Here is a 12862-nt window from a genome sequence, read left to right as displayed (position 1 = left end):
ACTCTTTCAGAGGTAGAAATCAGTTTTGACAATAATTGGATTCTTTCAGAGGTAGAGATAATGTTTGACAATAGCTGAATTCTAACAAATGTAGAGATAAGTTAAACTACAATTGGGTTTTTACAGAGGTAGAGATAAGTTCTGCCAATAGCGGCCTTCATAAAGTGATCGACATAATAACGATGTGTACCTCTGAACTTCCTATTTATTTACTTTATGTTTAGAAATATGTTTATGACTTCCTCAGATTTGAGCAAATCCTCCAGCTCTCTTAAACGTAATGTAAGTTTCATTTCAGGAAAGTACAATATCTTCTTATTGTATTTTAATTCCATATGCGTGCTGAACGTTTAATCAAAACTTCATTGTCGTAGACAGAAATAATCTAACAAAAATAATTGTTTTCCAAATATAAATTTGAAAAACATAATTTTAAATAAGCTATGAAACCTGGGTAATAGTGTCTTACTCAAATAGATGGCAATTGAGCTTTTGGCGTATCACTGTCGAGCATTCTATATGTACTGTCTGTGTGAAGAATAAAAAAACATAGATACTTATATGTACTGTCTGTGTGAAGAATAAAAAAACATAGATACCTATATGTACTGTCTGTGTGAAGAATAAAAAACATAAATACCTATAAGTACTGTCTGTGTGAAGAATAAAAAAACATAGATACATATATGTACTGTCTGTGTGAAGAATAAAAATACATAAATACATATATGTACTGTCTGTGTGAAGAATAAAAAAACATAGATACCTATATGTACTGTCTGTGTGAAGAATAAAAAAACATAGATACATATATGTACTGTCTGTGTGAAGAATAAAAATACATAAATACATATATGTATTGTCTGTGTGAAGAATAAAAAGACATAGATACCTATATGTACTGTCTGTGTGAAGAATAAAAAAAACATAGATACATATATGTACTGTCTGTGTGAAGAATAAAAATACATAAATACATATATGTACTGTCTGTGTGAAGAATAAAAAAAACATAGATACATATATGTACTGTCTGTGTGAAGAATAAAAATACATAAATACATATATGTACTGTCTGTGTGAAGAATAAAAAAACATAGATACATATATGTACTGTCTGTGTGAAGAATAAAAATACATAAATACATATATGTACTGTCTGTGTGAAGAATAAAAAAACATAGATACATATATGTACTGTCTGTGTGAAGAATAAAAAAACATAGATACCTATATGTACTGTCTGTGTGAAGAATAAAAAAACATAGATACCTATATGTACTGTCTGTGTGAAGAATAAAAAACATAAATACCTATAAGTACTGTCTGTGTGAAGAATAAAAAAACATAGATACTTATATGTACTGTCTGTGTGAAGAATAAAAAAACATAGATACATATATGTACTGTCTGTGTGAAGAATAAAAATACATAAATACATATATGTACTGTCTGTGTGAAGAATAAAAAAACATAGATACCTATATGTACTGTCTGTGTGAAGAATAAAAAAATACAGATAACAAAATATTTTATAAGTTTGGAGAACGTATTTATTTGTTTTTCATGCATCAATTATTGTGTCGGAAAATGAAGGATGCAAAGAATGGCTATTATCTGGTTGGTTTTATGTAAATCCCATTCAGTGTATCATCTTTACTGATTAACATTAAATTGTGCAACAACAACAAAAAATGCTTAACAATCTAATGATTATCCAACTTTGATTTGCATTGCACTGAGAAAAATGTATGTACAGCGAAATACCCCACTGAAGGACAGCTTATGAACCTATCTAAATGTATGTACAGCGAAATACCCCATTGAAGGACAGATAATGAATATATCTAAATGTATGTACAGCGAAATATCCCATTCAAGGACAGATTATGAACCTATCTAAATGTATGTACAGCGAAATATCCCATTCAAGGACAGAATATGAGCCTATCTAAATGTATGTACAGCGAAATATCCCATTGAAGGACAGATTATGAATATATCAAAATTTATGGACAGCGAAATATCCTATTGAAGGACAGATTATGAACCTATCTAAATGTATGTACAGCGAAATATCCCATTAAAGGACAGATTATGAACCTATCTAAATGTATGTACAGCGAAATATCCCCATTGAAGGACGGAATATGAACCTATCTAAATGTATGTACAGCGAAATATCTCAATGAAGGACAGATTATGAATATATCCAAATGTATGTACAGCGAAATACCCCATTGAAGGGTAGATTATGAACCCATCTAAATGTATGTACAGCGAAATACCCCATTGAAGGACAGATTATGAACCCATCTAAATGTATGTACAGCGAAATATCTCAATGAAGGACAAATTATGAATATATCAAAATGTATGTACAGCGAAATATCCATTGAAGGACAGATTATGAACCCATCTAAATGTACGTACAGCGAAATATCCCATTGAAGGACAGATTATGAACCTATCTAAATGCATGTACAGCGAAATACCCCATTGAAGGACGGAATATGAACCTATCTAAATGTATGTACAGCGAAATACCCCATTGAAGGACAGATCATAAAAATATCTAAATGTATGTGCAGCGAAATACCCCATTGAAGGACAGATTATGAATATATCTAAATGTATTACAGCGAAATATCCCATTGAAGGACAGATTATGAACCCATTTAAATGTATGTACAGCGAAATACCCCACTGAAGGACAGATTATGAATACATCTAAATGTATGTACAGCGAAATACCTCATTGAAGAACAGATTATGAACCTATCTAAATGTATGTACAGCGAAATATCCCATTGAAGGACAGATTATGAAACTATCTAAATGTATGTACAGCGAAATACCCCATTGAAGGACGGATTATGAACCCGTCTAAATGTATGTACAGCGAAATATCCCATTGAAGGACAGATTATGAAACTATCTAAATGTATGTACAGCGAAATACCCCATTGAAGGACGGATTATGAACCCGTCTAAATGTATGTACAGCGAAATATCCCATTGAAGGACAGATTATGAAACTATCTAAATGTATGTACAGCGAAATACCCCATTGAAGGACAGAATATGAACCTATCTAAATGTATGTACAGCGAAATACCCCATTGAAGGACAGAATATGAATATATCTAAATGTATGTACAGCGAAATATCCCATTCAAGGACAGATTATGAACCTATCTAAATGTATGTACAGCGAAATATCCCATTGAAGGATAGATTATGAACCAATCTAAATGTATGCACAGCGAAATATCCCATTGAAGGACAGAATATGAGCCTATCTAAATGTATGTACAGCGAAATATCCCATTGAAGGACAGATTATAAACCTATCTAAATGTATGTACAGCGAAATACGCATTGAAGGACAAATTATGAACCTATCTAAATGTATGTACAGCGAAATACCCCCATTGAAGGACAGATCATAAACCTACCTAAATGTATGTACCGCGAAATACCCCATTGAAGGACAAATTATGAATATATCAAAATGTATGTACAGCGAAATATCCTATTGAAGGACAGATTATAAACCCATCTAAATGTATGTACAGCGAAATATCCCAATGAAGGACAGATTATGAACCTATCTAAATGTATGTACAGCGAAATACCCTCATTGAAGGACAGAATATGAGCCTATCTAAATGTATGTACAGCGAAATACCCCATTGAAGGACAGATTATGAATATATCAAAATGTATGTACAGCGAAATATCCTATTGAAGGACAGATTATAAACCCATCTAAATGTATGTACAGCGAAATATCCCAATGAAGGACATATTATGAATATATCAAAATGTATGTACAGCGAAATATCCCATTGAAGGATAGATTATAAACCTATCTAAATGTATGTACAGCGAAATATCCCATTGAAGGACAGATTATGAACCTATCTAAATGCATGTACAGCGAAATACCCCATTGAAGGACAGATTATGAACCTATCTAAATGTATGCACAGCGAAATACCCCATTTAAGGACAGATTATAAACCCATCTAAATGTATGTACAGCGAAATATCCCATTGAAATACAGATTATGAACCTATCTAAATGTATGTACAGCGAAATACCCATTGAAGGATAGATTATGAACCCATCTAAATGTATGTACAGCGAAATACCCCACTGAAGGACAGATTATGAACCTATCTAAATGTATGTACAGCGAAATAACCCATTGAAGGACAGATTATGAATATATCAAAATGTATGTACAGCGAAATATCCCATTGAAGGACAGATTATGAACCCATTTAAATGTATGTACAGCGAAATACCCCATTGAAGGACAGATTATGAATATATCTAAATGTATGTACAGCGAAATACTTCATTGAAGAACAAATTATGAACCTATCTAAATGTATGTACAGCGAAATATCCCATTGAAGGACAGATTATGAAACTATCTAAAGGTATGTACAGCGAAATATCACATTGAAGGACAGATTATGAACCCATTTAAATGTATGTACAGCGATATACCCCCATGGAAGGACAGATTATGAATATATCTAAATGTACGTACGGCGAAATATCCCATTGAAGGACAGATTATGAACCTATCTAAATATATCCCATTGAAGGACAGATTATGAAACTATCTAAATGTATGTACAGCGAAATACCCATTGAATGACAGATTATGAATATATCTAAATGCATGTACAGCAAAATACCCCATTGAATGACAGGTTATGAACCTATCTAAATGTATGTACAGCGAAATACTCCATTGAAGGACAGATTACGAATATATCAAAATGTATGTACAGCGAAATATCCCATTGAATGACAGATTATGAATATATCTAAATGTATGTACAGCGAAATACCCCCATTGAAGGACAGATTATGAACCTTTCTAAATGTATTTACAGCGAAATACTCCATTGAAGGACAGATTATGTATATATCAAAATGTATGTACAGCGAAATATCCCATTGAAGGACAGATTATGAACCTATCTATTTACCTGTCACCCATTTCACCTACCGAATGATTCACCGTTACATACCTATGATACATACAAACAAAGAAACATACATACAGAAAGACAGACATGTTGATAAAGAGATGCAGATCTTAACCGTACTGCAAGGTGTACGGATGATACGTGTATATTTTCGGCAGCTGGGTTACATGGGAGGAAATAGGTGGTGTTATATCAACAGCACATTGGAAGTTGAAATAAGAGTTGTGTCCCCTATATATCGCGCCTGTTTCGTACGATAGAACATAGATCAATACTAATTATTGCATGCTTTAAAATGTCACATGTGTTGATACACGCACTGCAATATGTGTTGATACATACACTGAAACATATGTTGTGTGTAGTAATAACTAACACACAAAATGTGATCGTCTGAAATTTTAAATATTGATGAATCACATACACAAAAGTATATCACTTTTTAAAGGCACAACGATAATTGGAGATACATCCCAAACTTGGTTCTAAATAGATACTGATTTACTTAAAAATTAAGATATTAAAAATAAAGGTATTAAAAATAAGAAAAAGTCATATTCATAAGTGTGTACAGGTAATACGTTGTAATAAAGTAGAAATTAGTTAGAATCATATGTGTGTATAGGAACTACAGTGTAATATAGTAGAAATTAGAAGCATTCGTGTGTACACAAACTACAGTGTAATAAAGTAGAAATTAGTTAGAATCATAAGTGTGTACTGGAACTACAGTGTAATAAAGTAGAAATTAGTTAGAATGACTCGTATGTAAATGAACTACAGTGTAATAAAGTAGAAATTAGCTAGAATCATACGTGTGTACAGGAACTACAGTGTAATAAAGTAGAAATTAGTTAGAATCATATGTGTGTACAGGAACTACAGTGTAATATAGCAGAAATTAGAAGCATTCGTGTGTACACAAACTACAGTGTAATAAAGTAGAAATTAGTTAGAATCATAAGTGTGTACTGGAACTACAGTGTAATAAAGTAGAAATCAGTTAGAATGACTCGTATGTAAATGAACTACAGTGTAATAAAGTAGAAATTAGCTAGAATCATACGTGTGTACAGGAACTACAGTGTGATAAAGTAGAAATTATTTAGAATCATAAGTGTGTACCGGAACTACAGTGTGATAAAGTAGAAATTAGTTAGAATCATAAGTGTGTACAAGAAGCACAGTGTGATAAAGTAGGAAAGTAACTAGAATCATAAGTGTGTACAGGAAGTACATTGTAATAAAGTAGACATTAGGATCATACGTGTGTAAAGAAACTACAGTGTAATAAAGTAGGAAATTAACTAGAATCATACGTGTGTACAGGAAGTACATTGTAATAAAGTAGAAATTAGTTAGGATCATAAGTGTGTACAGGAAGTACGGTGTAATAAAGTAGCAATTAGTTAGAAATCATATGTGTGTACAGGGACTACATTGTAATAAGATATGAAATTAGTTAGAATCATAATTGTGTACTGAAACTACAGTGTAATAAAGTAGGAAATTAACTAGAATCATAAGTGTACACAAACTACCGTGTAATAAAGAGTAACAGACCAGAAACTGAACAGTGACTCCAAAACGCACTTTTAAAACTATTTACAAACAAGTAACGAATGAGAATTTGAACACATAGAATATACGCAAGCGTGTAATTGTAATAAATACTTAATATATGTAAGCCTGTTTTGAAATTCCTTTTCAAGACAAGCACGTGTATCAATACAAGTCTTAGCGTAATAATTGTAATAAATACGTAATCTATGTAAGTCTGTTTTTAAATTCCTTTTCAACACAAGCACGTGTACCACTAAAAGTGTTATTGTAATAATTGTAATACATTTTTAATCTATGTAAGCCTGTCTTGTGATTCCTTTTCAACACAAGCACGTGTATCAATACAAGTCTTAACGTAATAATTGTAATAAATACGTAATCTGTGTAAGTCTGTCTTGGGATTCCTTTTCAACACAAGCACGTGTAGCAATAAAACTCTCCAAGCAGCTGTTATTTTTACGCTATACGCCGGCTGTTTCATTGTTTTGAAACGATTTTCCAACGCTTTGAAAACTTCAGACGTAATGAAATTCTCGGCCTTTTCAAATCATTTTCCATGTAAATATCCACAATGATGTCGATATTCAAATCAATAATCTAATCAAAATCATGACTCTAGTTTTAATATCAGAAGTTAAGACCTGTTTGACTTAAGGTACGTTTGGTTTTTGTTTGTTTGATACTTTTTTTCTAAATGCGGAGAACAGACCTTCCTAATTTGGCAATAAATCGTCACCGAAATCTGTGTCTGACAGGTATGGCAGTTCCAGTAGTTTGTATCAGACGTTTAATTGGCAAATGATCGACCATAAAATTAATGGCTGATCGTTTAGCAGTCCCTTAGCGGCTGTTGTCCCGTGCCGAAGTAAAAAATTGTATTGACTACGAGAGTCTTGGTTAGGTTAGCAACAGATCGATTCCTGTAATTACACACACATTGCTGTGAGAATAAAGTGTGCCGCTACAACAGAGACCCTGTAAAGGCTCCAGTCCATATAATGGTGAAAGTTCTATGGGGACTATTTCACGGAACAGATCTTAAACGCGTGTGTAAAGATGAGGACATTTTTAATTCTTGTCATGGACATTGTTCACCGAAAAACTTGCAGGAATATTTATATAAAAGAAATAGGTCCTCTGGTTTGACAACAGAATTTCTGAGATAGAGTTATATGTAGATTTACTACTTAAACAAATGTTCATGGACTCGGTCAATTTTTATGAAGGATGTGCTACAAACAGATGGATTTTTAAAAACCATGATCAGGGATTTATGAATGAAACCGTATCTTGAGTTGTCGTGCGTTACTTTGTGCGTGGAAATTATTCACGAACATTTATGGCAGACCACGATTCACTCAGCCACTCGGTGGAAATAATTATATTTGAAACTGGGGTACGTATACTCTGTTATAGGTCGATGGAAATCGTTCAATAGAAATCAATCGTAAATCAATAGAAATCAATCGTCAGTCAATAGAAATCAATCGTCAGTCAATGGAAATCATTCTCCAGTCAATATAGAAATCGCTCACCAGTGAATAGAAATCATTCGTCAGTGAATAGAAATCATTCGCCAGTCCATATAAATCGCTCGTCAGTTAATATAAATCATTCGTCAGTTAATATAAATCATTCATCAGTGAATATAAATCATTCGTCAGTGAATAGAAATCATTCGTCAGTGAATAGAAATCATTCGTCAGTTAATATAAATCATTCGTCAGTTAATATAAATCATTCGTCAGTAAATAGAAATCATTCGTCAGTTAATAGAAATCACTCGTCAGTTAATATAAATCATTCGTCAGTTAATATAAATCATTCGTCAGTGAATAGAAATCATTCGTCAGAGAATACGAATTAACCGTCATAAGTAGGTCGGCTCAGACCCAAAATGGATTTGAATATAATCTAAAGCTTCTATCCTTAAAATATAAAAATCGAATTGTAACATTCTGTAATAATAGCAGAACATAATAAGAAAAACGCGTTATTACTCATTATTGACTGATAGGTCTCCGGAATCACTGGATATTTCGTACAGGATCACTCAAGTTTGTTTTCGATACGAACTTTTGATGTTTGTGTCAGTAGTCTTAGTGTTGAATCTGCACTGAGATAACTCTTGAATCACTCTTATTTTACAGCCAATATAACGCTGAAACTTAGACTGTCACAACAAACACATTATATATATATATATATATATATATATATATATATATATATATATATATATATATATATATATACCGCTCCGGTGGCCTAGTGGTTAGAGCGTCCGCCTCGGATGCGGGAGGTCGTGGGTTCGATCCCTGGCCGAGTCATACCAGAGACTTAAAAAATGGTACTAACAGCTGCCTCGCTTGGCTTTCAGCATTAAGAGGTTAGTGTTAGGACTGGTCGGCCTGGTGTCAGGATAATGTGACTGGGTGAGACATCATGCTACATGTCTGCGGTATGATGCCCCAGTGCTAGACATCACTATAAACTGCCACATTGCAGACATCGTAGCGATATGACTGAAAAAAGCTACAGCTAAACGCAGACATCGTAGCGATATGACTGGTGTCAGGATAATGTGACTGTCTGCGATATGATGCCCCAGTGCTAGACATCACTATAAACTGCCACATTGCAGACATCGTAGCGATATGACTGAAAATTTTTTAAAGCTACGTTAAAAATCAAAATCACATCACATCATATATATATATATATATATATATATATATATATATATATATATATATATATATATATATATAGAGAGAGAGAGAGAGAGAGAGAGAGAGAGAGAGAGAGAGTTGATTTTTAACGTAGCTTTAACAATGTTTCAGTCATATCTCTGCGATGTCCGCAGTGTGGTAGTTTATAGTGATGTCTAGCACTGGGGCATCATGTTGCAGATATGTAGCATGATGTCTAACCCCGGTCACATTATCCTGATATCAAGCCGACCAGTCCTAACGCGAACCTCTTAATGATGGGCGCCTAGGGAGACATATGTTTGTGCCATTTTCATAAATCTTGGGTATGACTCGGCCGGGGTTCACATGAGAAACTAAACAGCTCCTGAAACATTATTATTGATTTATCTGCCATCCCAACAAATATGTGAACCCTCCTGTATATTCTGCTCTAAACAAAGTACGTAATAAAAGTTTAATATTTAGGTTTAGAAATCGATTCAAACATTTTCACCAATGACGGGTTCTCAAATTACATAGTCTCTCTTTCAAGCTGATAGTAGAGTTGTCATTCCTTCAGTAAAAACAGACCCATTAGACCATTCAAGCCCTCAACAGTAATATTATGTTTCAAATAAGAATAGTGTAATGGACTCGTGGGTGAAAAGTAAACCATAACCTTATACAACATGGTACGTGAAACCAATGCATTCAATCAGTGCTAACATACCGTATCACAGGAGTACGAAGATGGAAGTGAATCACTTGCGCTTTTTCTTTAGTTCATTGAAAGATTTTTAAGTCTTTAACAAAGGTTTCAATTATAATATGGTACAAAAATGGAAAATAACGAGTTCCTTTAAGTAGGTATGGGCAAATAAGTTCCCTTTTCGAAAGGCCATTCTCATAAACAAACTACTTCGTCCACATCTATGCATTTCATCTCAGATTTTACGAATCGCGGTCTCCGCTCAGCGGTTAGTAAAGTAACAACATGTCGCAAATTGCAATGCACTGCTGACCATTACTATGGCTTGCCGTGTGTGTGTGTGTGTGTGTGATTATGTAATCTCACCTATACGGATTCGTTTGTCAGACTATCTTCGCACGTGTGTGTGTGTGTGATTACGTAATCTCACCTCTACGGATTCGTTTGTCAGATTATCTACGCGCGATGTCCCAACACTTAGCTAATTGTAGCTAAATTCCCATAATTCCAGATACTTCGTCGAAATTCCAGTCACTAAAGCGTATTGACTTCAAATGTACATTATGCTGGTTAAGTTATATTAAACACCAAGGTCACACTATAAAATCTGGATTATCGCATCTGGTCTCATTCATAAGCGGCCAGCTTAACATCGCTTTTTGTTATCTGATTTCAAGAAACAATGAAACAATGATGCAGTTAGAGAAACAGTTTGAAAGAGAGATTTGAAAACACCTATCGTCCTTGTCCCTGAATGGAAATTGGAACTGGGAACGATCCGTCTCTTCAAGCATAAAAGAAAGTATATACTACGTTCGCATACATTAAAAGAACGAATGAACTGCATACAAGTGGGGTTACAGAATTTCCGTGTTATTTGAATTAGATAAATGTTAGTATTGGTTAGGACAAAATTGCCGGGCCACTCGTATAACTGGGACGTTAGTATAACAGGTACATTTGTGATAACATTCGTTAGTTTTCTCTTGTAATCGGCCTAATAGTAACAAAACCGGTAAGGGCGCTACGTTCGTTTTGATAATAGCGTTAACATTTGCTGTTCGCATTCTTCAATTATACTTGTATCTGTATGTTAGATCACTGTCGCTTGAGACCGAGTAATGTTTACTTGAGCCACGAGATTTACCCAGGGGCTTAGGGGTGTTTCCGACGGAAATTCCTACCCATATGTTCATGACAGCTGGTAAGGACACAGTAAACTTGCGGGAAATTGAACAAAGATTTTGCTTTTGTTTGTTCACAGACAGCTAAGTAGGCCTTGTCATTGGAATGGTGAGACACATTATTTGGGTAGCAACGTTCACTACAGGTTGTGGTTACGAGAGAGGAGGGGGTATTGGCAAAGTGTCGATCTGAACCTTTTTAGACCACATGTATAAGTACAGACGAACATACATGTTTTCAAGTGTTGACAGCCTATATGTTAGTAGTAAAATAATGCTGAATGAATGATACACGAAGCTGGCTTCATTTGGCCTATTCAATACCATACATTCTAATCCGGTGAAATCCTAAGTACTTTTGGTGTCGCTCTATTTCTGTGATACCCAAGTTGATTCAGGAAACAATCGCAAGGACCTGGATGTTTAGGATGAAGACCAGCACCTAATTCCTTTAGGGGCCACATGGATGGGTCTCAGGAAGGGGTGACCCCTCCGGAACCTCCGGAGGAGGAAAACCAAAACGATCAGGAGAAGGAAAAACTAATTCGCATTTTATCTGGATACTTAGACAATCTCCCTGCACTCAGTTCCAGGATTGTTCGGATATTTACCAGCTCGACCTTCACAGGTAAGTTGCATCTCTCTCTCTCTCTCTCTCTCTCTTTATTTATCTCTGTCTCTGTCTCTCTCTGTCTCTCTGTCTCTCTCTGGCGAATGATATCAGATATATTCAACTACTCTCGACGGTTTCAGAGAAAGAGAGAAAGTACAAACTTTAGAATATGATTGATAGCGCTCTACGTATGAAAGGTGGTCAGTTGACTATTATTAGTACGTGCGCGCGTGTGTGTGTGTTTGTCTGCGGGCGTAGGAGAATGACTCGATATACACGAGTGCATTATTCTTAACGGCAAGTCAGCACATTAATGGTTATATGTACAAAATTAAAAATAAAGTTATAAAACTCAGTAACTACAAAAGCAATGGGGCAGGCTGATTTGCACCAGACTGCCAGAAACCCTCCTTCTCCTTTACCTGCGCTCCCTTCTTCTTTCGAACCTTCTGTTACTCCTTAGCCTCCTTCGTCTCATCTTTGTCTTGTTCTATTTTTCTTTCTTTGTCTCGTGCTCTTCTTACTCCATCTTTCTAATCTGTAAACCTACTGAGGAACTGTATTTTATGGCCAAAGAACTATACATCTTGACACTGAGGTGGAAAAAGTGACAGTAACCGGACATTCAGGAAAAAGAGACACTAATCACCTGCCATTCAGGTAAAAAGGGTCACTTGGTCACCTGACATTCAGGAAAAAAGGGACACCTGTTTACTTGATATTAAGTTGAAAAAAAGAGCACACTTAGGTTACTTGAAATTAATTCGGAAAAAAATGAGACAATCACTGGACATTCATGTGGAAAAAGGTGACACTTAGTCACGTGACACTCTGATGGATAAGGTGACACTTAGGCACTAGACATTCTGGTGGAATTAGGTGTTACTTAGGTACTTGAAATTTAGGAGGGCTAAAGTGACACTTAGTCACTTATTCCGGTAGAAAAGAGACACTTAGTCACCTCATATTCAGGTGGAAAAAATGAAGTCTTAGTCACTCAACATTCAGGTGGGAAAAATGATATTTAGTTTCTTGACAATCAGGACACCTGTTCACGTGACATTGAGGTGGAGAAAAGGACACTTAG

The sequence above is a fragment of the Sinohyriopsis cumingii genome, chromosome 17, assembly GCF_028554795.1.
Source record: "Sinohyriopsis cumingii isolate HCF-2022 chromosome 17, ASM2855479v2, whole genome shotgun sequence".
Lineage (NCBI taxonomy): Eukaryota > Metazoa > Mollusca > Bivalvia > Unionida > Unionidae > Sinohyriopsis > Sinohyriopsis cumingii.
This window is presented reverse-complemented; position numbering follows the sequence as displayed.